At 50.0% G+C, this 27,833-nt stretch overlaps 1 long non-coding RNA gene across 1 annotated transcript in view; it reads right to left on the bottom strand.

Moving 5' to 3' along the window:
* Positions 1-27,833, bottom strand: part of LOC121010431 (uncharacterized) — a 131,370-nt gene that overhangs the window by 9,246 nt on the left and 94,291 nt on the right. The window contains exon 3 of the long non-coding RNA XR_005781158.1: positions 1,235-1,609. This is a non-coding gene — a long non-coding RNA (uncharacterized LOC121010431). The remainder of the gene's footprint in view (positions 1-1,234; positions 1,610-27,833) is intronic.

The raw sequence follows: 27,833 nt of genomic DNA, 5'->3' as shown, positions 1-27,833 counted from the left end.
TCTCGCAGCCGGGCGGCCGAGAGTTGCCTCCACGGGGCCTCCGGACAGTGGTTCGAGCCTGCGGTTTCAGGACCGCGTGAAACACGGACCGCGTGAAACACCACCGCGCCCCGCCGCCGACCCCAGTGCGTCTTCCCCCGCCTCCTCGTGGGGGTGGGATTGGTGGAGTTGGCACCCGCTTTCAGGCAGAGCTGACCGGGGAGTGGGGGGGAAAGCGTCTCCACTCCAGGCAACCTGAGGTTTCCTCTGATTTGCATCCGTGAGAACAGCCCCAGCCCTCCCTCCCTCCGGCCAGAGCACTTCGTGGATGGCACCGGGGTGGCTCGGAGTCACCCGCTGCCCTCACAGCCGTGCAGCCTCGCTCTCCATTTAGCATCTTGCTCCGGTCAGTGCAATGGTCGGTAATGACCTGGGACTCTGCGGGCTTCAGTGCTGAACACGGATGTCTCAGGAAGGTTGGGCGAGTTTACACCTGCTGGGTCTCCCCACTCACCACGGAAACGCCAACTGCAGTCCGACCTTCCCCAAGGGCCCTGGAAACGTCCCAGGAAGTGTGTGTGCAATGCACTTTAAAAATTCCAAGTAGCTGCAAGATTTGAACGGGCACTTCCTGCGGACCTGGGGTTGTGAGGCCCGCCCACCCAGGGAGGGCAGAGGCCAAACTCAGCCTTGTTGTGACCTCTTGGGGCCAGGGACAGCCGGGGACGGCCGGGAACAGCTGGGGACAGCCTAGAACAGAGAAGAAAACGCAGCTCACGATTCTGACATCGTGATGCTGTTCCTAACACACATCTCTTCACATCTCCCTGCAAATCCACGCGTATCTGACACACTGAACATAAATGTGGAGCCTGTGAACAGAACACGACTTCTCTCCCGGCCCCTTGAAACGCATTGACGGGGATAACTTCCTTCCCGCTCCGGCACCAAAGGCCCAACAGCCCTCCACGGCCTTTATGTTCACAACTACAGCGTAGACCCAACTTGCGTTCATTTAGATGCTGATCGTCGTTTCCGTGCAACTTAAACTTCAGGGGAAGAAGGCAGAGTCCGTTGCAGCTTAATTTCCCACCGATTACACTAGAAACAGGACAGAAGACAAGAACAAAACAAACAAAAGCAAATAGCAGAGAACTCTGGGCACTGAACACATGTCACTGTTCACCCCATCACTGCAGGGCCCCGCCAGGCCCTCGCCCGGGGAGTCACAGCCTTGTCCGGCACAGCAACTCACAAACAGCCGTGGTCCCTGGGCCTCTGGCCTCTCCAGCCTCCTCCAGCCCCGGTAGAACGCTTTCCTGCAGTGACCTGCGTTTGGCGGCCAAACAATGCGGGGAGTTTGGTCCAAGGGAAGACGGGAGATGGGAAGAACCGGGGGGGGGGTCAGTCCCCTTCCTGCCTCTCCCCCACGGGCCACTCTGACCCATGGCTTCCCCTGGCATCCCCTCGGGGAGGCCCTGCCCACCGGGGGAGAGCAACAGAGCAGCTCACGTGCCTCCTGCTGCTGGCAGGGGCCCTGCGCGGGCATCAGGGAGCAGGACTGGGTGTGGGGCACACAGCACAGCACCTGGCGCTCAGGCCAGGACCACGGGGAGGAGCGCGAGGCAAGCTGCAAAATGTAAAAGGAACAAAAAAAAAAAAAAAAACCCACCTTGCAATGGAGATAAATAATATTTTAAGGCGATATTTTTTTAATGGCAATGTGTTTTAATCACCAAAATTGGCCCAAACATATCTATGAGGGACAAAGTATCAAAGAGTTAAACAAAGGCAGAGAGGGACCCTGCCCCTGCCCCATCCGCCCCCACCCACCCCACCCTCCCCCAGGTCATACTCGTCCCCACACAAGCCCAAACACAGCAGGCTGGGGCTGAGCTGGAGTCCATAGGACACACACACACACACACACACACATACGCACACACACGCACCCGGCACGCACTCCCACATGCAAACCCATCTGTGAGTCAGATTCCGCTCAGGAAGAAGAATGTGAACTTTCCATTAGAGCAAATAATGGGTTTGCACAGTTAATCAGCCTGAATATTATGCCATTATCCACTCATAATTAGACCTGGCTACTGATCTAATTACCCAGGTCTCAGATCTCACCTTGAGCTGTGGAAGCCATTCTGCCATTCCCAGCGTGCTGTGACACTCTTCCTGGCAGTCAGGAGAAAGCCACTAGAGCTGGGGGACCTGAATCAGCCTAAAAGACCCGACGGGGACCTGCAGATAGCAGGGAGCCCTTACTTTCTATCAAACCCTAAGTAATCACAGTACGTCGTCACATGCTGAGCATTGGCCAAAATTAGAAATAGTGGGTTGATTCCCTGAAAAACAGAAAAGCTTGTTTGTCGTTCAAAGATAGGGAGTTATTTACAGTATTAAATTCATCATCTTTTTGTATGCTGTGGTTTTAAATTTTTTTAATGTTTAGTTATTTTTGAGAGAGAGAGAGAGAGAGACAGAGCGTGGAGAGGGGAGGAGCAGAGAGGGAGGGAGACACAGAATCCGAAGCAGGCTCCGGGCTCTGAGCTGTCCGCACAGAGCCCGACGCGGGGCTCGAACTCACAGACCGCGAGATCATGACCTGAGCCGAAGGCGGACGCTTAACCGCCTGAGCCACCCCAGTGCCCCAGAAGATAATTTCTTAAATGCAAATACTTGTCACCATGCATGTTAACATGCCGTGTTCTTTTTCAGCATCAATTTTTTTTTTAGTGATCTTGTTTCCTGCTTACGGTGAGCGTCGTAGGATCATGCTTGCATTCTGTGTTTTCAAAACTACGTACAGGTAGTTGTACTGTTTACTGAACCATTCTTCCAACACCACAACTCCTGATGACTAACAAAGTAGTTTCTGATCACTGAGTGTCAGGAGACTGCGTGGCAGGGTGGAGGGAGCGAGGGGTTTCTGCTCGATGCCTGAGCTGTCATGAATAAGTGAAATGAATGGGGAAACAGCAAAGTGGGGATTTCAACAGCATCATCTGCGATGCCTTTTCTAAATTTACGCCCAGTGACATTTACCCCTTTCAGTGCATCCTTCTGTAAGGAGGTGTGACAACTGCATTGCCTTAGAGGGCCACTACCCACAATCCAGCACGGGAACGTCTGTCCGCCTGAGTACTGGCACACAGATGCTAATGTTAACGTCCCCAAAGTGGAAACAACCCAACAGGTGGATGGACAAAAACTGCTATGTTCACGTAACAGACGACCACACAGCGATTGACAGAAGCACACTGTTCACGTGCACAATGTGTGTGAATGTCAGGCTCGTTAATTACACCGGATGAGAACAATTTTAAAAAAAATATTTTATTCTAGCGTTCAGTTTATATAAAATTCGAGACAAATCATATCCAGTGTTTGCTTGGGGATGGAGTATGAGAAGGATAAGGTGCATGATGAAACATTTGAGGGTGCTGGGATAGATATGTTCATTTTTGTGCACTGTATCGAAGGTTTTGCGGATGCCTACGTACACCAAAACCTCAGATCTTACGCTGAAAAATATGCAACTTATTGTGTGGCTATCCTACCTCAGTAAAGCAGTCAAAGCAAGAGAATGAAGGAAGGGACCATAACAACAAACAATATAGAGACACAGCCAAAAAGCTGTTTTAGCATGTTTCACCCAAAAACAGCAGAAAATAATTTTATGTTCAAAAGCACATGAGATATTTGTCAATTTCTAGCGTAATCTTGACCACGTGACAAATGTAGACATATTTTACTGAAGTCACGTAAAGTGTGTTCTCTATGATAGAATGAACTAACGTCAATAATAGAGTGACATGTGAATAATCCTCGAATACAGACTTATTTATTAATTAGTTAAGTATTAATTAATAATAATTTATTAATTATTAAAATTGTTAATGTTTTTATTTATTTTTGAAGGACAGAGAGAGACAGAGCATGAGCGGGAGAGGAACAGAGAGAGAGGGAGACACAGAAGCAGAAGCAGGCTCCAGGCTCCGAGCTGTCGACACAGAGCCCGACATGGGGCTCGAACCCACAAACCGCAAGATCATGACCTGAGCCGAAGTCGGATGCTTAACCGACTGAGCCACCCAGGCACCCCTCAAATACAGAACTTAAACAGTAAACTTCTAATTGGCTGATGGGTTAAAGAGTAAGTCTCGGAGAAAATTAGAAACTATTTTCCTAGTATTTTTAGTTGAATCTGCCTTTTTAAGATAATCTGATGATCTCTGGCTTTTATTTTGGGAGCTTAGAGTGTCTACATGAATTTCAACAATAGCCAAATTACGGCTATTGGAATATAGGGAATATATTCCAATATATTGGAATAAAGGAATATATTCCTTTTTGGGGCCCCTCAATGGCTCAGTTGGTTAAGTGACCTGATTTTGGCTCAGGTCATGATCTCACAGTTCATGAGTTCGAGCCCCAAGTCGCGCTCTGTGCTGACAGCTTGGAGCCTGGATCCCGCTGCAGATTCTGTGTCTCCCTCTCTCTCTGCCCCTCCCCTGCCCTCGCTCTGTCTCTCTCGCTCTGTCTCTCTCAAAACAAATAAAACATTTTTAAAATATTCCCTTTCCTCTCTTTGTTGTAGGGCCTCCAATTATATGTATGCTTGGCCACTTGAGAATTTCTCGCTGTTAACTAATGCTCTGTATTGTTTTCAGATTTCTTCACTCTTAGGGTTCCATTTTTGAACAGTTTGTATTGATATAGCTTCACTTGCATTAATCTTGTATTCTCCCTCAACATCTATGTCAAACCCTGCCTGATGTATTTTTCATCTCAGATACTGTTACTTTCATACCTCAGATGTGATCTGAAAAACAAAAGTAATTTTACTTAATATGTTCCATTTTTCTTATAGTTTCTTAGTTGTATGTGATAAAGTTACAATAATTGTTTTACTATCTCTGTCTACTAATTCTGTCATTTTGAGTCTATTTTAAATTATTGATTTTTTTCATTTCTTCAAATTTACATTCCATTATCCTGTTTCTTGGCTAGACTGGAAATTCTTAGGATGTATTTTTAATCATTTTATTATTGTCACATCTTTTGTGCTGACAACTCAGTCAATTTACCAAGAATCACTTCAAAAGTCACCAGGTCCACTCCAATCACATCAGAACGCCAGACGGTACTCGGTTGGAAATAATAAAGTCTATCGCAAATGCTCTGTGAAGTCCTCTTAGAATAATAACACAGCGTCTCCAAATATTTTGGATTGCCCGCTACGTTAGTGAAAAAGTTGTGTAGCATTCCCGAGACGGTGATGATAGCTATTAGTACTATCCACTCTTCCCTGGGGAGAAACATGATGAGATGCTAATTCCCGACACCCTCTGTTTATGCAGCAACACGTGATTACTCCTGCCCTATTAATCGTGAGCAGGTGGTATGCGTGTCGTAAGGTGGGGGGGGGCCATGGCGGGAAGCTAGCAGACATAACGTCGACGGCACGTGGTTAACCACCAGCACCCAGCCTACCATGGGTTTCATCTCCCACAACCTGCCCCTTTGGGACGGCATGGATTTCTTCTTGTTCTGTTAACCCAGCAGTCATGCTCCCCACTTAGGACCTTCGAAATCTTTCTTCCTTCTCTCCGGAGCAGTCCTTTCATCCAGGCATCCCCCGGCTTATCAGTTCATTTCTTCGAGGTCCATGCTCAAATGTCAGTTTATCCGTGAGGTTTCCTGATCATTCCCTCTTCAGCGACTGTGTCTTCACTGCAAGGAACCTTCCCTGTACCGTCCTCTCCTTTGTCTCCCTTCGTATTTAGCCGCACCTGACCTAAAACACTTACTTGTTAATTGTTGAAATGGTTTTCCTCCCCTACATGTGTGCACACACGTAACTATATAAACTCCTGAGGGAAGGATCTTTCCCAGCATGTCCTGATTCCTGGGAAAAGAACCGTCACGTGGTAGGGACTCAATACCTGGCTGTTGTAAGAAGGAAGGAGAGCATAAATTAATGAACATCTAATGCAGAGACTCAACTCACGCCCCAGTGACTGAGCCGACCTCCCTTCCTCTCCCTCTGCTGCGTCCAGAAAAGACACGAACGTCATATTTTATCACCTCCTTTGACTATCAGTTGCCTTTCTTTTTTTTAAACAATTTTTTTAACGTTTTTATTTATTTTTGAGATAGAGACAGAGCATGAACGGGGGAGGGTCAGAGAGAGAGGGAGACACAGAATCGGAAACAGGCTCCAGGCTCTGAGCCATCAGCCCAGAGCCCGACGCGGGGCTCGAACTCACGGACCGCGAGATCGTGACCTGGCTGAAGTTGGACGCTTAACCGACTGAGCCACCCAGGCGCCCCTCAGTTGCCTAAGAGCACTTCTCCCCAGAAAGGTGAATGAAAGTAAGGGGGCTGCAGTCTCCGTGAGAAGCTGAGGGGACGGGGTTACCACAGCACTAGATTCCCTACAAGCAATTTCAACAGCAAACTGTCGATTTTGCCGCCCGTCTTCTGTCAGCCTGCAGTGTCTTGACCCATTTTATACCATTTTATACATACAGATACTGTCCTTGGTGATGTCAGTTCAGGGCTCTTACTCTGCTACACAAAGAAAGTCGTGTGTGAGTTGTGCCCAGGGTCACCTTTTTCGGCAGACCCAGTAGTATTTTGCGGCTGGACTCTTGCCAAATGGTGAGGACACTGGGGTTACGAATAACACCACCTTGAAATATATATATATATGTATATGTAATATATCTGCATCAATCAGTAAGTCGATTTTTGGATACAGACACACAGATCTAGACACACATGACATATGGGGAGATACAGACGATTTATAGATTCAGATGCTGATGCAGAGGTAGCTATTACCAGGTCATTCTTTCTACAGCATTTTGATTTTGATGGATTTGATAAAGAGAATAATTGATTGAGAAAGAGTACTTACTTCCTTTTCAAAGGTTGTCAGAAGTAACAGAACTACACGGGCAGAAGCCCCCAGGTCTAACCACGTGTGCCCCTCCCAGCGCTACCCCTCATAAAATAAATCTGGGCGTGGGGTGGCCCCAGGGCACTTGTCTCGATCAGGAAACAAGGAGACGATTCTGGAGGGCGACGGCTGGTCTCCTTGCTGCAGTGAAAAGGCCTCAAGACGCAGAGCCCCTGTGACTCTGTCCCTTCCTCAGATTCTCACCCACCAGGAGTGAGTGTGGCTGGAAGGACACAGAGGCCTGGCCGCCACTCAGCTTCTTGGAAGGAGGTAGGTGTGCAATCAAGTTCTCATCCACGGCTTGAAAGGACAGCTTCCTTTCTGTGCATTATTTTATCGCTCCCTAGGTAACCCTGTCCAAAGTACTCTCATCTGGCCTACTTTTAAAAAATTAGATGTCCTTAGGGGCGCCTGGGTGGCGCAGTCGGTTAAGCGTCCGACTTCAGCCAGGTCACGATCTCGCGGTCCGTGAGTTCGAGCCCCGCGTCGGGCTCTGGGCTGATGGCTCAGAGCCTGGAGCCTGTTTCCGATTCTGTGTCTCCCTCTCTCTCTGCCCCTCCCCCGTTCATGCTCTGTCTCTCTCTGTCCCCAAAATAAATAAACGTTGAAAAAAAAATTTTTAAAAATTAGATGTCCTTCAAATCGCTTTTAATCTGTAGAATTACTCCCCACCCTTTAAATTCCCTTAAATTGATCTGTTGAAGACTCTGAACTTCGTGACCTATGATATTTCCCAGACCCGCAGTCTGCCTTTTCTCTTTTTTTATATTTCCCGAAGCCTGGCACCTGGGTAAGGCTCGGGTTTCCTGTATTTGGAGTAAGTATAGTTCATGTTTAGCAAAATTCAAGGTGCAAGTTTACCTGCTTTTTAATCTTAGCAACCAATGATGCTTAATGGCTAAATTTATTCACTCATAGCAAGCTGTGAGATGGGTATGTAATATATATGTGCTAATATACAATAATAAATATGGCATAAGAACGTATTTATAGGTTTGCAAATAAAATATAGAGTATATAAATAGTATACGCTACCTGGCATAGCTATATATTGATATATAATCTATCTTATTTTATTTTTATCATATTATATAAATGTGTTACCTGTTATATAGTACGTTAAAATTAAATATAACATAGAACAATGGGGCACCTGGGTGGCTCGGTCGGTTGAGCAAACGACGTCAGCTCAGGTGACACATGATCTCGCGGTGCGTGAATTTGACCCTCGCGTCAGGTTCACTGCTGTCAGTGCAGAGCCGAATTCAGATCCTCTGTCTCCCTCTCTCTCTCTCTCTCTGCCCCTCCCCTGCTCTCCCTCTCCAAAATAAACATTTTTAAAAAATGAAACATAACAAGATGATTTCAGCAAGTGTCACATGATGAGAAGGAAATAAAGCCAGATGACAGGATAACGTGACCAGTGGTAGTCAGTGGTGCTACCTGGGAAGGCCTTAGGATTCGTGGCATCTGGCTTGAGGACTCAACAGCATTGTGGACCAGCGCTGCAAAACTCAGGAAGAAGCTGCTCCGGGCAAATAAAACGGCAAACAAAGAGATTCCAGGTGTTGGCATGTCCCCAAATAAAACGGAAACCAGACACTGACGAAAGAGGCCAGTGTAGTTAAAACACAGTAAGAAGGCAAGACAGAATTTCATAGGAGGTGACATTTTGTCTGGCCGCGGGGTGATGGCCTCGCAGGTCACACCCGCTGTATTTCAAACACCGTAAATGCCTCAAGCCACAAAGTCAGCCTGAAATGAAGCCTGCCCTACCGGGGCACACTCGGATTTAAAGATGTTCCTACTGCAACATGCCTTCCAGCATTCCAGTAGATTCCCCGCATTGCACACGTGAAATCTGTATAACTTTACACCGTCCATTTAAAATACTGCTCTTTTGCAGAAAAGATAGTGCGTACTATTTTATCCGGGGCTGATCTTACAGGGGAAGTAGTCTGCTGAGTTTAAGAACCATTGATGCTACGTCTACAGAGAGACTCAAGAGAAGAATTATTAGCGGAGCGGAGGGGAAAAAAACCCGTCCCCATTACGAGAAAATTCCAGATGAATTTGCCCACGTGTTTCCTGCTCTTGGAGTCTTCAGCGTAGTCCTAGCATCCTGCACGTAAAATACAAAGATGCCTTCCACGTGTTTGTGTATTGCTAAAGATGCTATTCATTCCTGAAAAGAAAAGAAGAGAAAAGGAAAGAAAAGAAAAGAAAGAAAAGAAAAGAAAAGAAAGAAAAGAAAAGAAAAGAAAAGAGAAGAAAGAAAAGAAAGAAAAAAAGGAAAGAAAAGAGAAGAGGAAAGAAAAGAAAGAGAAAAAAGAAAAACATCAAGGGGTTTCCATTTCCACCTTTTCTCAAAATTTGTGCAGCTATGAGTTTATTTATTTTTTTTTTTAATGTTTATTTATTTTTTGGGACAGAGAGAGACAGAGTATGAACGGGGGAGGGGCGGAGAGAGAGGGAGACACAGAATTGGAAACAGGCTCCAGGCTCTGAGCCATCAGCCCAGAGCCCGACGCGGGGCTCGAACTCCCGGACCGCGAGATCGTGACCTGGCTGAAGTCGGACGCTTAACCGACTGCGCCACCCAGGCGCCCCGTGCAGCTATGAGTTTAAACTCTAGTCCTTTCTATGGCCATGGCCTCTCCACCCATATATTTTGAATGTATTTCCAAAGCATCTCTTTCTACAGCAGAATCTCTGGGCCACGGGATCTGAGCTCATCCACTCCCACCTTTTGGGCTCTGAGGTCCTACACGAGATCTGGACCCCCACCACGAGGCCTCACGAGGTCACAGGCTTGCTGTCCTCTCGAGGGAGGTGAAGCCCCTGCCTCAGTCCCGGCCACTCGGCCCTGAAGAAAAGACAGGGACCTGACTTAACACATTTTCCGATCAGTAATTTGACAGCTCAGACACTGAAACGGTGGACTAATTCGGGGAAAATGAGCTATGACCCCAGAGTCCCAACCACAGGCAAGGGCTCTCATGCGTTCTTTTCCTCACGCCTCGGTTTACGCATCACAGGATGCAGTGCCTGCTGGTTTCCAATGGACTTGTTGGGAAAAGAGAAGAATACGAGACGCAGACACAACTCTGCTGCCTAACTGGATCACATGGAACCATTGCAGCAGGTCAGCGTGTACCGACTTTCCGTTGGACCGTTACTCACGCTAAATCGGAGACCAGTTCAACGCCACCCTCCTTTCCCACCGAGCTTTCATTTGCTCTCCAGTCCTGTGGCTCCTTTCCTCGCTGGGAATGGATCAGGCGTTAGCAGCCGACGTGGTGGGGGTGCCGGGACCACAGGGTCCCCTCCCGAGGCGTCCGTGCAAGCCGTGCATTGCCGGCTCTTCCAGAGTCGCGGTCACACTCGGCCTCACACCTGCGATCACACACCTGTGATGCAGGCACGAGCACTCTGCATCAGCCACGTGTCCCTCCCCACACCCCCCCCCCAGTGGTCCCCATTCTTGGGGAGGTGGCTGTGTGACTCAGCCCCTGCTTTGCTGAGACGATGCGATCAGAGAAACAGAGTCATGGGACGCCTTTTCCAGTTACTGAGACCTGAATGCAGAGAAATTGAAGCCATTTTTCTGAAAAGACCAGGTGGCATAAGCCTGTTTCGATAAGCGGACATATTTGCTTCATGTCGCTTCGTGGCCCATCTGGGTGGGCTAAGGGCTATGCTTGGTTTTGGAAAAGCATGTGGGTCTCCTGGATTCATTCTCTAGACCAGAGTTTCTCAATCTCACACAACTGGCATTTGGGGCCAGGAAATTATTATTTGCACCGTCAGGGTGGAACCCTAGCAGGACCACTGAACGCCGATCTCTGGGGCTCAGGACCATGCCACCCATGACCGTACCTTGTCCCTGGTTCCCGACACATGGTAGCCCACGAACGAGAGAGAAAAGAACTTGTCACCTTCTTGCCTGTCAATGTGGTAAGGCTCAGGCTGGGGCGCAGAGTTCCCACCCGTGAACATATAGGGGGGGCACTGAGCTCCTCTGAATAACTCTGTCATGTGGGGTCACGGCACTGACTCAGATGACCTTCCCATGCTCTGGCTGACCCCTGCTCCTTAGCACCCCTCTGCTAGGAGATCCCAATGCCCCCCCCCCACCCGGAGCCCCCCGGGGAGGCCAGGCTAGGCCAACGCTGCTCCAACAGCCCGTCTTAAGCAATGGCCGTTTTGCACCATAATCCTAACCTGGAATCCTTACCTTGCTTAGAATTATTTATGCGATCCTTTCACAAATATTTTTTATTTAAAAATTTTGCACAGATCTTGACATTTTTTGTTCTCTTTACACTTTGAGTCTCTACCCTCTGTCTTCACAACAGCTGCCTCTTGCACGTTCGAAACCGAAAAGTTTAGTACTTTTTGAAAATACCCACGCTTGTCTCCCTCCAGGCACAGACTGTAAGGTTTTCTTTTTTTCCAGACTCACGACTGTGATCATTTTACAGATGGATTTCTAAGTGCAGGAAATAGAACCATCATTCTTTTTCTTCCCCCCCCCCCCCCGGGATATTGACAACTTTGATCAGAATTTATTTCCTAGATGATTTCTCTTTCATGCACATCAATGGTAATTTTCAAATTTAGTTTGGATAATAACGTGTATTGATTATAAAGTGACTGCATAAATTCAGCCAGTTTAATTGGAATTTTATTCCCCTCCCATGAGGGTCCTTTGCTCTTTTCCCATAATTTTCCAACTGTCAGAGGACAAACTAAGCCTGCCATGAGTTCTCATACTTCTTCCATGCAAAAAGAAAAAAAAAAAAGTTGCTAAAAGATGAGCCTCATTAACAATTACCGGTTAGATTAATTAGTGGTTTAAAAAGCCCCACTGAGATGTTAGAACCAGAGTCCCTGGAAAGCAATCTTCTGTTTACATATGAGAGTTCCACTGGATGTGATTATCCTGTGATCGCTCTACAAGCATCCTGGGACCGCATGAAAGTCGTGCCAGTTAATTATAAATGAGGACACGAGGGACTGACAAGCAAGCAACGTGGTTCTGCGAATCCGTACGCGTTTCTGAGTTTTCGTGTTAAGTCTGTTTCCCGTTACTTTTTGGAATTTCCATAAGAGACATTTAAAATTACATCCCTCTTGAACTTGAAGTTGCATAGATATGTTGAAAGAATTTTATGTGCTTCTGAGTTTGACACAGGGACAGATTTTAGACACAATCTGGTTACACACTGTGAAATCTGTGTGTCTAGCCACGGTATATGTATTCTTTTCTTAGAACATCGATTCTGGGGGCGCCTGGCTGGCTCAGTCGGTTAAGCGTCCAACTCCTGACTCTGGCCTCAGGTCATGATCTCACAGTTCACTGCACTGACAGTGTGGAGCCTGCTTGGGATTCTCTCTCTGTCTCTCTCTCTCTGTCTACCTTGCTCACGCTTGCTCGCTCTCTCCCTCTCTCTCTCCCTGAAAATGAATAAAATAAACATTAAAAAAAAAATCAAATCCTTAAAAAAAAAAAAAGAACATCGATTCTGTCCTTGATGTGACGGCCAATTGTGTTTATAATATAAGGATGAATTTTTCAAAATACGATTGTCCACGGATAAGAGACTTTAAAGAGGAAAAGAAGGCAAGTCAGGCTTTTTTGGCTACTTTCTCTAAACACTGGGCTGTAAAGCTTGGAGCAAACTAAATCAACATGGACACCCTCTATGGCAAACTCCACCAAATAAACTATGCATGTAAATCGAGCAGCTCTAAGGAAAGCCTGAACACTTCTACCTTTATGCGTGAGTGAGAACGCCAAAGGCCGGGAGAACCCCATGTTCTCCGGGGGAAACAATGCGCGTGCCCGCCTGAAGCACCCGGCCAGGATGCCCCAGGGGAGCTTGAAAGACGTGGTGGCCTTTTTATAATCATTTGCTTAAGTTTTAAAAACGGTGAGAAATGTTAGCGTGGACGGTTAGTACGGCAATCTGGAGCCTGTCGGTCACGCTTGTGCAAGCAGGTGAAAACCACATTTCCTGGTATCAGAAACACCTGCTTGGACAAAATGGGGAAAATCCAATCCTTCAGGCCTGGTCTAGCAGGAGCCTGGGCCTGGTGCAGATCCGCCCCCCAGAAAGCAGACGACACATGGACCTGTGACAGGCATGTCTCGCGGAGACACGACAGACTGGGGAAGAAGCAACCAGAAGCTTCAAGAATCACCGGTCCTGGGCGCGAGTGCTCCACTGACCTCCTTTGCAGGATGCAATAGCCAAGAATGATCTCAACGGATCAGGGACAAAGGGACGCTGGGATCCCACCTGCTGGGGGGCTTGGAGAATGTCCTGGGCAGCCGCCATCTCTCGAGACGATGGCTCGTTTGTCTGCTCTGTGAGGCTGCAAGGCAGAGACCAGCCAGCCACCAGCTGCCCGCCCTGGTCCGCAGGGCCGGAGGCCTCTCTCCTTGGCTCACAGATGGCTGTCTTCCCACTGGGTCCTCACCTGGTGTCTCCTCTGTGCCTAAGTCCCCTTGGGGTCTGTGTGTCCAATGTCCTCTTCTTAGAAGGCCCCCAGTCACACTGAATTCATTCCCACCCCAACGGCCTGTTTTTATTTGAGGCCCTGTCTCCACATACGTCACATCTGAGGAACTGGACGTTAGAGCCTCAACTATGAGTTTTGGGGGAACACGATGAGACCCACGGAGGAGACGATAACGAGGGTCCCCATGAGCAGGACCGCCGGGCAGGAAAGCCGAAAAATGAGGTGTGTGGATAGAAGCAGATGATGTCAGAGAGACTGGGGAATGCTGCGCTCCTGGCCTCGGACATGGAACAAGGGGCCAAGTGCAAGTGGTCTCGCAGCTGGGAAATGCAGGCGAACAGATTGCCCGTGGCGCCTCCGGAAGGCGGGCAGCCCTGCTCGTAACCTCGATTTTACCCCAGTAGCTGCCATTGTGGACTTCCAATCTCCAGAACTGGACGAGCACAGAGCTTTGATGTTTTAAGCCCTTGAATCTGTGGCGATTGCTTACAGCAGCAACGGAACACTAACGTGCGGGTCCAGTGCCCCCATCACCAACAGCCGCTAAGCAGATACGTCTGCAGAATTCCCTCCTCCAAACGCAGTGATTGGTCCAAAGGTGGGAACAGGAGCCAATCAGGGTCCTTCCCCGGGCTGTTCTGTTTGGGGCCAAACTCCGGGCAGGTGCGGCGTTCCCTGTGCGGGTCTAGAGTTGTCCAAAAGTGTATTTCCTATGGCTTAGGAAAAGCCCGTCTGCAGCCTAGAGGCAGAGCTGCTAGAAGTGAGGAAAAGGAAGAGGACGAGGAGGAAGAAAAAGGTTCCAGGTGCTGCCCGAGCCCCGGGGTCCAGCTGTTCTCACACCCTGCCTACCCTGCCTCTAGTGTGCTTAAATGAAGCTATGCCCCTTGTGCCGGTTTGGGCTGGATTTCCTTGAGTCCCGATCAGAGTCGGAACTAAACTGTGTTACAGTGACAGGTGGGGACACTGAGCATGTCCCCTCCCCAGTTTAAAGGTGGCTAAGTCTCACTGTGGGACCCCGTGCCTCCTGCGGGGGGGGGAGGCTGCTCCCCCCTGAGTATGCTGAGCGAAAGGCTGAAGTGAATGCCGGTGACACTTGCACACGTGTCTGGGGAACCGAGGCCAGCGGCCAAGCTGTGGGCAGAGAAACGTCAGAGCTGGGAATGGAGCCGGAAACCCCCGCCACGCAGAACCAGGAGCTCATGCGAGGGACAGAACGATTCGAGGCCAAGCTGCCTGACTTCACACCCCGTCTTCACACCTTTCGACAGAGGCGCTTGGGCAGAACATTCCGGCTCGCCGCCCCCAGACCCCCATCTGTGAAACGGGGCTAGTAAAACACCTGTTGCCTGAGATGGGTGCGGTGGTTAAGGAATTTACACGAAGACATCACACAGACAGAGGCACACGGCCAGCTCCTGGGGACGCCCAGCCTCTGTGACAAGTGTCCTCGCCTCCTGCCTTCTCACTTGACACACCGCCTCCAGAAGGCAGGTGGTCTATCCCTAGGGCCTCAGGGTGGGCCTGATCAGAAGCGAGGCTCCCCGCTCCCTCCGTTCACAATCTGAGCCACTGCCAAGCCCAGGGATGATCGTTTCGGCCTCCCCCGCCTTCTCAGACAGCACCTTCCCCACCAGGAGCCGGCAGGCACTCTTCACATAAAGCCTTCCCCGTTTAATTCGCTCTGTGGTCGCACTGCGGGACCTCCATCCGGCTTTTTCTCCTGCCTTGAAAATCCGATACTGTTCCCGAGGCGCTCCTCGTGTCTGTCATTATGCCCCCCGTGCTGGGGGATTCGCTGCTTCCAGACGCGTGATTTCCTGAGCCGACAGTGATTCCCAAAACTAGGGAGAAGGGAGCGCTTACCTGCGACGGTGTCGCGAAAGGCTGCTGCTTTTACTCCCAGCGTGTTTACAAGGCACCCCTCTTCCGTGGGTTCTCTGACACACTGGTTGTGGAGGCGCCGTTGTGAAAGGGACCTGTGCTTGCTGTAAAGCGTTTCACGGCAAAGGCAGAGAACACTGCAAACTCAGAAACGCAGTAGTCGACCTGAGCCACCCTGCCCGCGTGGGGGACCACCCCTCTCTGACTTGATGTCCCACGGTGAGATCTGGGTTACAGCGAAGGCTCTCAGTGCTCCTGGCGAGTTGTCTGGGCAAAGGGGATAAACAGGAGTACAGCCTCTGAATGGGACGGCCTGGGTCACCGGCCCGAATCCCGTGTCCCGCCAACACCTTGTTCCTCCTTCGCCTGACTCTGCCGCTCTGTGAGGCCGGACCTCCCACTCGCGGACCCCCTCACTGTTAAACAAGGACACAGATACACATCTATCTTGCCCCGCCCCTCCCCCGACAGTGCCACCGGCTCTAAATAGGCCTGGAGCATGGCATTCACCCTCTGCAAGTGATTCCGGGCTCGAGTCCGCCCCCTCTTTTCTCAGGACGTGCAGCATCACTTACTAGCGACACAGAAGTGACAGCGGGACGGGCACGTAGCCTGGGTGTATTTCAAGCCCATGCCCGCCTCTATTTCCAGCTCACCCTTTTTCCCCCAGATAGAACCAATTTTTCTGTTTCGTTTGTTTATTTCGAGAGACAGACAGCGCGAGCGGGGGGGGGGGGGGGGGGGGGGGCGCCCAGAGAGAGAGAGAGAGAGAGAGAGAAGGGGACAGAATCCCTAACAGGCTCAGTGCTGTCAGCACAGAACCCGACACGGGGCTCAGATCCACGAGCCGTGAGATCACGACCTGATCCAAAATCAAGAGTCAGACGCTTAGCAGACTGAGCCACCCAGGCGCCCCAAGATAGAACCACCTCGTACGGCTGAACCGCTTCCACTGGTGGGGACACGGTGGCCACTGAGTGCCGTCTCTGAGGCTGTGTCCACGTCCCTCTGGCTCTACGCCTTTTCCTGACTCACACTCCCCAGCCTGCCAACTTCTGCGCCTTTGGACAAACTGGTCAGAGCCTGCCTCAAAGGCAGGGATGGGCGGGGCCTTCAGCAAGTTCACTTCCAGCGTTAAAGGTGTATTGGCAAGTAAATCAGTGTTTTCGACACTGGTGAGGCCTTTATTAACCATTGACGTCTGTTCTAGAAGATACAGACCTGATGCACGTATCCCATGAGTAGAGGAACTGTGACTTGCTCATTGGTTGATCCCTCTTGGGGCATGCCTCGGCGGTTTGCTCTTAGAAGCAGACAAAGTAGGGGCGCCTGGGGGGCTCAGTCGGTTAATCGTCCGACTTCAGCTCAGGTCATGATCTCACAGTTCGTGGGTTCGAGCCCCGCGTCAGGCTCTGCGCTGACAGCTCGGAGCCTGGAGCCTGCTTCGGATTCTGTGTCTCCCTCTCTCTCTGCCTTTCTCCCCTGCTCTGTCTCTCTCTCTCTCCAAAATAAATACACATTAAAAATTTTTTTTAAAGCAGACAAAGTAGTTATTGCTGAATAAAGGAAGCGATGAATGTCACAGAACAGAAAGGAAAGATAGAGACTCAGTGAATCCGTGCACGCGTGACGGTTGCAGGAGAAACAACAGAGAGAAATCAGAAATTAGGATTTCTTCTCTAAATGCCGCCAAGGGCAATGTCAGCCGCAGCGGCATCGTTCTGGGGTTGAGGAGGGAACAGCTACGTGCCAAGTTGAGGACAGCCCAGAGATTTCCAAATCTTATCATTACCAGGCGAGTTTTCTAAAACTCCATCATTTCCAGGGCCCCACCTCATACTGACTGTTTGCTAAATTAGACTCGTGAAGGGATGAGGCCACAGAACTTCCATTAAAAATAAAAGAAGCCTTTGCAGGTGGCAAGCCACGCAGAAACCCTGGCCTAGTTGCTGGAACCACAGTTCTGAAGACGGAAAACTCGTCCCCCATGGGATGCTCGTTCCCATCACCGACTAGCTGCCCTCTGAAACAATCCCTTCTCTGTGCCTTGTGAAAGGCAACAGTGACGGCCCCTTGCTTCTGTCGCATCCATGACATCAGGATGGAAGGAGTCAGTGTGCGAAGTCTTCCTCATCGAGTGCAGAGAGGTACAGAGGAAGGCTGCTGTGGTAACTGACTTCAGGCAATCAGCCCTTTCCAATGACTTAAGCGTCACCCCGATCCCTTCTGTCGGGGGCCAGGGCCCCATCTTTGCGTCCCAGGAGGGTGTGGACATGAGGAAGTGGAGGGAGAAAACCAAAGAGGAAAGGGAGACCCCACCCTGGGAAGCCCTGGGTTAATTCCAACCAACCCCTTTAAGTCTGCAGCTGTCCTGACGGTCACCACCCCGGCGATCCTGGCACCTGCATCCCGTGGGCGCTCAGCCTCCTCTCGGGACGCCCTCTGGCTTATTCTTTCCGACTCCGTCACTTTCGACCATCTTCTTTGACTTCCAGCTGGAGCGTCTGGAGGGGCCACAGGCTTCCCTCTGGCACCCCGCACCCGGCGGCAGTGTCTCTGCTCCGCACAGCTGGGCATCGAGGCATCGAGGGTGGGGTTGCCCAGGTCCCAGGGCACATGACCCCGTGAACTCCCGTCCCCCGAGAGAAACACCTGCCATACGGGCTTCGGCGGCGACCCCCGCAGCCCCACCGGGGTGCAGCCCAGCCTGGTCCTCTGGCTTCCAACTGTCCGTCCTGTTTCCTTAATTTTTAAAAAAAAAAACAAAACATCAGTTGACTTTTCTTTCCCGTTCTTAAGGAATATTTCACTGTCGAGGGCTGGGCGGTTTCACGTCCACCTATGCGTTAGCACGGACGTCTTGGACTCCGGAGACCAAAATGCGGTTCAGAAGAGTTGGAGACGTCAAGGCAAGTGACGAGCCAAGTTCAGGAGTGGCGGGGGCGGGGGGCAACGGCGAGGTGCCCCAGCGGAGCCCCAGGTGCGGAAACCCTCCCACGGCGCCCCTGAGAACCGAAGTGGCAGCCATGGCTGTGGGGACACGGGGGCCCCACAGGTGGTATCGGGGTGTGCAAGCTCGGTTACGGGTGTGAACACAGGCATCGGGGCTTCTTCCCTTTGCAGCTGCTGGAAGCTTCCGGCTCGGGGGAGGGGACTAGGCAATGGTGCCGAACCACCACCGGGCCACGTCCTGCTCGGAGCCGCAAATGCAGCCAGCAGGCTGGACCGACACAGGGCACTGGAAAACCAGGAGCCAGACCACGATCTTGTAGTTTGTGAGTTCGAGCCTCACAGCCGCCAGACTGTCAGCACGGAGCCCACTTTACAGCCTTTGTCCCCCTCTCTCTGCCCCTCCCCTGCCCTCAAAACAAACTGAAAAACGCAAAACCCCAGAAGCCAAGTCTGGCCTACCCCACCCTGGACACAGGGAGCTGTGACCGAGAACGAGGTCACTATATACAGACGTGGAAAGGGCTCCAGGCTGGGTGACGAAGTGAAATCGGCAAACTGCCAAAAGGAGGCTACACTCTGCGTAAGAACCAGGGCCTGGGGCTAGAAGGATAAATGTTTTCCTCTATTCGCATAATCAAACAAGAGCGCTACGTATAAATTAATAGAAACAGTTTCCCTTCAGGTGGGAGGGCACGAGATAGAGATAAATGGGGTAAAAATGAGGTGTTTGCCATGTGCGTTTTTATTTTAGTCTCAGCCAGAAATTTTAAATTGAGCCTGAAAGAAGCTCAGTTTTTCAACCTTCCCGCCTTGAGGGCACAGATCACACTCTTAACCGTGGCAGTGTCGGGACACAAAACACGAGACTTTTCCTAGACGGACTCACTCAGGCTTCTCTTCCTACCGCGGCTGCAGTGTATTCCTCTCGTAACATCTTTAAAATTTTCCCCTTACGGAGAAAACGTCTCCTCAGTTCAAGTAACAAAACTATTTTCTCAGGTCTGTTATTAGTATACTTGTCCTAAAGCAAAGTTACTGAATAACTCCAAGCGCTGTGAAGATACGTATCACCCGCAGCCACGCGCGTCGACCCACGAAGCCTCTAGGAAAACAGCTGTATTTAGACCATACGCGTTTGCTTCTGGCTCCTGTCTCTGCAGGGGAAAAAAAAAAAAAAAAAAAAAAAATGTGGCTTAAAGACACGGTCTGAGCAGAAACTGAAAGGCAGGACGATCCAAATGCTCGAGGCTGTGCCTGACCGTTTAATGTACTCTGGCCAGTTAACTACAAGAGCTGCGTCACCATGTGCTTTCCCGGCAGCCCGCAGAGCCCCCAGCTGACCCCGGAGAAGTGGTCAGTTCCCGGTGAGCCAACATGCGACAGAACATGTTTCTGCTTTCAAACAAGGACCACATCTTGGACTTGCATATGCTTATAAAGGGGATCACGAGGCGGGCCCCGGGGGCGGGGGAAGGGGGCTCTGTCGGTTAAGCGTCCGACTGCGGCTCAGGTCTTGATCTCGCCGTTCGTGAGTTCGAGCCCCGCGTCGGGCTCTGGGCTGTCGGTGCAGAGCCCGCTTTGGATCCTCTGTCCCCCGGTCTCTCTGCCGCTCTCTTTCTCTCTCAGAAATAAAGAAACTTAAATAAAAAGGTGGGGGGGGGGATCACAGGCAGCCAGCCAGCGCTCCACCAGAATCCCTCCTCCGCTACAGCGGCTGGGGGGACCAGACAGCCCTCCCGTTTCCCAGCCCCCCCCCCCCGACGCGTTGGCCTGGGCACGTAAGTCTTGCCGGTGATGTGTGAGAGAACTTGGTACGTGCCATTTGAGAGGCGCCTTGTCTCCTTCGTGCTCTGTCCTCTCCGCCAGCCGGACGCAGCAGGCGATGCTGAGATTCCCGAGAAATGACCCAGGCGAGGGCTCCAATCCCTACGTGCTGGCGAGGCGCCCACAGTCCAGAGCCGTGGCGGGAGCAAGTTCGCTGCTGCTGTGCTTGAACCACGATGCCCCCCAGGTTCTATTTCTTACAGCACGAGTTTAACCAATACGCTGTTTGAAGTGATGCAGCGAAAGCACCCAACACTCATCACGCGTCCACCGCGGGCCGGGCGTTGCTTTAAGGGTGCCGCTCACATTATTACGTTAAAATTTCAGGAAAGCTCCACGTGGACCTGCCATCCCCCATTCGTAGATGGGGAGACCGAGGGATAAGGGGAGTTATGTACCTCGTCCTCAGGCTCAGGTTCTGAGTCACCAGTATGGCTCAGTAGCTCACGCTTTAAATCTCAACTCTGTATGCAATAAATACGGGTTCGTATTTACAGGTGGAGGGTGTCTAAGAAAGGATAATGCAGGTCATACGGAACAGGAGAGTGCAGAGTGAACAGGGACGCGTTAAGCGCCTGGTTGCTTTCTGTGCACTGCGTCTCTGAGTCCCTTGCAGCGCTCCTGCGACGCAGGCGTGATCAGTAGTCACACGTTACATGAGATCGTCAAGGCTCGGGGAAATCAAATAATTTTCTGCCCTGAAACTTGCAGCCATTGGCAGCGTTGGCCTCTTGAGACCCCGATATTCCCACCCTCCGAGGCTTCCCTCTCCACGCGTACGGCAGAGCCAGGCCCGTCTGGACCCCAAGCACAGACCGCTGTCACCCTCCGTGGATGCGGCTTCCCTGGGGCATGGGCTTGCCTCCCGCAGGGATCTGGGCCCCGGGGCCTCAGATCGCCATTCCCTCCTTGTCCTCACTGTCTGTTGGGGCCACGGAGAATATGGGTTCTGTGGACGGGGCTGTCCTCCCAACGTTCATCTGTTGGAGCCATAACACCCAATGCGAGTGCACGGAAATAGGGGACTAACTAAGGTTAAATGAGTTCAAGATGGTGACGCCTTAGTCCTCGTGGGAAGGGACACAAGAGAAACCCCCCCACCCACCACCCACCATGTGGAGACACCGAGAGAAGGCAGCTGTCTGAGAGCTCTCACTGGAGACCCAACTGGCCGGGATCCCCATCTTGAACTTGGGGCCTCCAGACCGTGAGGGATAAATGTCTGCGGGTGAAGCCGTCCGGACTGTGGCGTTTTGTGCTACAGCCCGGAACCGCCTGAGACAGCACACTAGACGGGTGGAGGGAACAGAGCACTTTGAAAGCCCTGGCCAGGAGGTGGCACAGACCATTTCCTCTCTGCTGTCCCCTGCAGGGTTACACCCATGCCCACGCCTCGATGCAGGGCCCCCGGGTAAGGCGAGCTGAAGAAAGGCACTTGGGGACCGCGGCCCATCCCGCCGGCCGCTCACCCTGGGGCAGACGCCTGGGGCAGCCCAGGAGGGAGGGCACCTGCTGCGGCAAACAGAACATGGGGAACCCGGCGACCCAACAGCCCAAGTCGATACATGGTCAAATACAAGAGGGCGGGAAGTATGCTTCCTGCCTTTCTAACAACCGGTCTCCAAAAGTACAGCTCGCCTTTTCACTCGATGATTCAGCAGTGTTTCAGCAAGCTACTACATGGGGGCAGATTCCGGACAGAAAGACACAGACAAGACCTCCCGCCCTCGTGGGGCTTAAGGTCTGCTGGAGAAGACAGGCATCAAACAGGGCACACACAGAGGCGGTAAGTCAGTCACTGGCGGAAGAGGTCAGCAAACGGCACACAACTGCCTTTGACCTCCAGCGGGTGCTACGCTTTTCAGTCCAGACTCTCACCACACCTAACGAAGCTGCCCAGTCAGCATGGATTCTTGGAAACCAAACACGACCCAAATTCCACGTTCAAACAATATACGATCGAGTGTATTACAAATACAAACACCTATGCATACGTATGCCTTAAACATGTACTTGAACATTCCGTCCGTATTATATGTCTCCCCTGTGTCAGACAAATACGCTAAATATACACTTCGTGTGTCGTCCCCGATACACCGTAAACTAAAAACTTTACTGGAAGTCTGTTCGAAATGAAACTCCCTGCACCCAAATGCTTCCATAGGGACGAACGCGTACATATTTAACGTTATTAAGCTTCGGTCATCTGTGTGCACCAGAAGGTGCCAATGTGTGGGTCCCCGGACTTATTTTGCCCGATACTTTGATTTGCTTATACTGGGCAGTTCAAAAGTACTTGAGCCAATATTTTTCAATTGGCAGCTTTCACTTAAAAAGATTCCAGGTCAGTTGGGCATCCGACTTCAGCTCAGCTCACGATCTCACGGTTCGTGGGATGACAGCTCGGAGCCTGGAGCCTGCTTGGGATTCTGAGTCTCCCTCTCTCTCTGCCCCTCCCCCACTGGTGCTCGGTCTCTCTGTCTCTCAAAAATGAATAAATGTTAAAAAAATTAAAAATAAAATCAGAAAGAAAGAAAGAAAGAAAGGAAGGGAGGAAAGAACACAGTGAGATACCATTCCAGCCTCACCCTGTTGGCTATAATCAAAAAGACAATGATGGGACGACTGGGTGGCTCAGTGGGTTAAGCATCTGACTCTTGATTTCGGTTTACGTCATGATCTCACAGTTCATGAGATCGAGCCTCGCATTGGGCTCTGTGCTGACAGCACAGAGCCTGCTTGGGATTCTCTCTCTGCCCCTCCCCTGCTCTCTCTCCCTCAAAAACAAATAATGGGGTGCCTGGGTGGCTCAGTCAGTTAAGTGTCCGACTTCGTCTCGGGTCATGATCTCATGGTTTGTGAGTTCAAGCTCCGAGTCGAGCTCTGTGCTGACAGCTCGGAGCCTGGAGCCTCTTTGGATTCTCTGTCTCCCTCTCTCTCTGTCCCTCCCCCACTGGTGCTCAGTCTCTCTCTCTCTCAAAAATAAATAAACATTAAAAAAAAAGATTCAAGATGCTAGCTCTCTCTTGAAAAATACAGAATAACGGGAAATGAACTCAGCAACCCTGCATGGCACCAGCCGGCTGGGACTAGGCACGCGTCTCCGTTTATACATTCGGGCCCCTGGGCTCTAGAAAATCTTCACCCCTGAATGGATTGTCTGCTGTTTGTCACCCCGCTGGCTCTGGTTTCCGTGCCCCCTCACGTGTGCGGGATGACAGGTAGCCTTACAGGGATGTGATTGAGAAGGAAAAAAGTAGGGCTGACACAGAACTCTGAAGAAGTCAACAACAGGTCTACAGGTTTAATGCGCAAAAATCAAATCAGTGCAAAATGGTCCGTTCATCTACGAGTGCTCCTTGCCTGCTCCCGTCCGCCGCAGGTTTTGTGATCTCTGCTCAGTACTCGCCTGCCGGGACCTGGGACAGCGGGCCAGGCACTGAGGAAAGTTAGCGTCTGGCCGTCCTCTTTGAGGCGTTAGTGACAAAGAGATGTGGAAGAATGGAGAAGAAGATCACACAGCAAATTACTACAATTACAGAAGTAGCCCAGGTACCCCGATCTATGCCATCAAGCACTAAAATCTATGGACACCGTCCAAGCTTCTTGAAATTTTCAAATGATCCAATTTCTGGGATCCCCGGGGGGCTCCGTCGGTGAAGCAACCGACTCTTGGTTTCGGCTCAGGCCATGATCTCATGGTTCCTGGGTTCCAGCCCCGCATCGGAAGAGATTCTCTCTCGCCCTCTCTCTCTCTGGCCCTCTCCTGCTCACACTCTCTGTCTCTCTCAGAGTAAATAAGTAGACTTACAAAGAAAATAAATACAATGATCCAATCTGTTACCGAGATAAACAATGACGGTAAAGAAATCCCCCGAACAACCCACATGAAGATCAGAAGGGCCTTGTGGCTTTCGCGGAGAACGGCACGGCCCCTGAGATTGTTTGTGATTTGACCAGGAGGCTCTGCGGTGACGCCCGCCAAGGTCAGGGGTGGACCACACAGGCGCGGGAGGTGATGCGGGCGTTCCTAGGTTTCCAGGAAACAACCCACAGCCCAATTACACCTCATCAGGCCTTTCAAATGCCAAAGGCTATTGGGCGGCCGCGGAAGACCATTCGTAAACCGTCCGTGTCCCCACTAGACCACCCTCCTGACTCCCCCATCCCTTCCTTTGATGGCAGTTATTTCAGAAGGAGGGAGACACATCACCAGCCACGTAAATCATGTGGCGCTGAAAAGGTCACACTAACAGAACCGGGAACTGCCTTTTAGCGCGCATTTGAAGGATTTAAAACCTCATTACTGTGTCCAGGATTGTAAAGAGCAAACGGTAACAGGACTTTCAATAGGAACCGAGAGCTGAGTAGCTCACCGTTTTCCTGATGTATTAAAAGCGTCTGCTGCTGATAACGCCGTGCCCACTTGCCACGGCCTCAGGTGGGGGGCCGTGGACACCCCCAGTGAGGAACCACTCGCCCCGCGACCCAGAGCACGGTGCTGGGAGTAGTCAGGGGTCACGGGAACCCGTCCCAGACGCCAGGACTCAAGAGTTTCATCTCGCCAGCACTGTGCGCGCTCGCCTAAGAGCAAGAAAGGTTTTGTGTTGATGAAAACACCAGAGGGAACTGGATCACGGGAGTTTTGCCCCGCGCCTTCCCTGTGTCCCAGAGTTGCATCAGCCGTTTCTAGAACGTTCTTCTTCCTGCAGCAGACAGTGATACATTCAAGTCACTTTATTGGAAGGGATTTCTGATTCTCGCTCACCCCCGACATGTTCCATATAGGCTCACTTCCCCGCCAAGTTGTTGATTCAACACATTTCTTCCACCTTGACTGAGGGACAACCGACAAATAAAAAGTCTGTATATTTAAGGTACACAGCGCGATGACTTGATATATGCATATGTTGCGAAATGATCACCGCAATCCAGCTAGTTAATGTGTCCAAGACCTCATATAGCTTGTGCGTGTGTGCACGTGTGCGTATGTGTGTGTGTGCGTGGTGGGAACACGGATCTACTCTCTTGGCCAGATGCAAACACCCCGTGCAGTGTTGGTAAGTGTAGTCATCGTGCTATACATCAGGTTCCGAAAGCTTCCTCGTCTTGTAACTGAAAATTTGTACCTTTGCCAACATCTCAAGGCATTTTCATTACACCCCATTTTTTTCTTTTCTTTTTTTTTCTTTGGTAGCAATCTCTACACCCAACTTGGGGCTTGAACTCATGACCCTGAGATCAAGAGTCGATGCTCTACTGACTGAGCCAGTCATGGAACCCCAAATATGCCCCATTTTTAGCACAGGATCAGAACTAGCTTTGGAAACCTTAAGGCTCTTTTTATACAAAAGAAATGAAAGTCTTATTATAAGATGTTGCATTCGATTGTGTTACTATGAGACGGGCTGGTTAGAATCCATGACTGTGTTGTTGTGCACAGCCTAAGAAGCTATCCTCTCAGAATAAAATTTAAGAATCCCTTCATCTGAAGACATCCAGATGGTTAACAGACACATGAAAAAACGCTCAACATCACTCATCATCAGGGAAACACAAATCAAAACCACAATGAGATACCATCTCACCCCTGTCAGAATGGCTCACATTAACAACTCAGGCAACAACAGATGTTGGTGAGGATGCAGAGAAAGAGAATCTCTTTTGCATCGTTGGTGGGAATGCAAACTGGTGCAGCCGCTCTGGGAAACAGTGTGGAGGTTCCTCACAAAATTAAAAATACAACGACCCTACGACTCAGCAATTGTACTACTAGGTCTTTATCCAAAGGGCACAGGTGTGCTGGTTCGAAGGGGCACACGCACCCCAACATTTACCGCAGTGCTATTGACAACAGCCAAAGTACGGAAAGAGCCCAAATGTCCATCGACAGATGAATGGATAAAGAAGATGTGGTATATACATATAATGGAGTATTACTCGGCGAACAAAAAGGATGAAATCTTGCCATTTGCAACAACGTGGCTGGAACTAGAAGGTATTATGCTAAGCAAAATTAGTCAGGCAGAGAATATCATGTGACTTCGGAAGATACAAAACAGATGAACATAGAAGAAGGGAAGAAAAAATAATATAAAAACAGGGAGGGGGACAAAACACAAGAGACTCTTAAATACAGAGAACAAACTGAGGGTTGCTGGAGGGGTCGTGGGTGGAGGGATGGACTAAATGGGCATTAAGGAATCTCCTCCTGAAATCATTGTTGCACTACAGGCTAACTTGGATGTGAATTAAAAAATAAAAATAAATTAAAAAAAAAGAATCCCTTCCTTTGCAAAGCTATGATATGGGAAAACCTGAATTTGCATGAGCAAAAAAACAAAACAAAACAAAAAAAAAAAAACAACGACAACAAAAATCCAAAAACCTCAATTTAATCTATCTGTAACAGAATTCAATTTACAAAATGCCATTTATCCACAATTTTTTCAGGATCACTGTCTAGGAATATTTTATGAGATACCATTGGACACATAAGCAGGGACCAAAATTAAAAAAAAAAAATCCCTGTAGGGTCCAGGCAGGTAACAGAGATCAGTGGAGTAGGTCTGGTGTCGATATTAGAGATATGCCATCCACTGTGGCTAGCGGGAGTGAGCAAACTCCTACCAGGAAGGCGGCCACTGATCAGAGGGACCCAACCGTTGCCAGATGGGAATGCTGACAGAGCGTTTGTGAATCTTCAGTTTTCAAGAAAAACAAAACAAAACAAGAAATTGAGAATCTCCTCATTTTTCATGACCGGTAAAAAAATAACCAAAGGTTTTTAAAGCAAACAGTGCAAATCTTCTGCTGTATTTGCTTCAAGAACCATCATTTTGTAACCCCTGATCAAGTAATTCTGATTCCACCGGAAAAGCATGGGAGTGGACGTGTTTCATTTTTTTCTACTAGTTAGTGCATTTGATTGTCTTATGTATGTAAAAGTTGGGGCGCACATCTTGGCCTCGTTTGCATCGTGCCGCAACCCGTATTAAAAGCTCTTTCCGGCCCTATTCTCCGCCAGAAATGGGAGATGGGTTTCATCCCACTTGCCATTTCAAGGCAGTTCTAAGAGGCAGCTACAGCAAGCTCTGTCTCGAGAAGGAACTCGCTCTCATAGGAAGCAACCCCGGGCTGATTCGTTATGTCTACCGCGAGGACGTGCTAGAGAATGTGGTGGCATCCATGTCTCATCTCTGTCATCCTGGGCTCACAAACCAAGTCAAAATTCCGACACACATTTCCAAGTTTTCCAAGACCTCACTTACATGTATAGCCTTATAGAAATGCCTCTTTCCCCAGTGTGTACCTTATACAACCTCCCTTCCCTGCACACAAGCAGCAAAAAGATGTATTACATAACGTGTTCCTACATACCTCCAACTTTTGACGTGAGTTCTGTTGTCTGAAATGCCATCCACTCTTACGCTCGTTTGTCTGGTCAAGTCCCACTCAAATTCACCACTCAATTCAGACAGCACCTCCTTTGCAAACCTTCTCTAGCTCTCTCGTCTCAATTCTTCTATGTCCCATTATGCTTTGTGCCCACGTTTATAGGGAAGCTTTTCAAATGGTCCTATGTCTCTCCTAATACGGTGTGAGCCATTCAAGGTCATAAATCATGTCTGAATTACCTATGTTTTCATAGCATCTAGGCAGCAACAGATCCTGTGCTTGGATGGATGGATGG

Source organism: Herpailurus yagouaroundi, unplaced genomic scaffold (assembly GCF_014898765.1).
Source record: "Herpailurus yagouaroundi ecotype Mexico unplaced genomic scaffold, PumYag 191, whole genome shotgun sequence".
NCBI classification, from domain to species: Eukaryota; Metazoa; Chordata; class Mammalia; order Carnivora; family Felidae; genus Herpailurus; species Herpailurus yagouaroundi.
The sequence above is the reverse complement of the archived record's forward strand: the minus strand, read 5'-3'. Positions and strand labels throughout refer to the sequence as shown.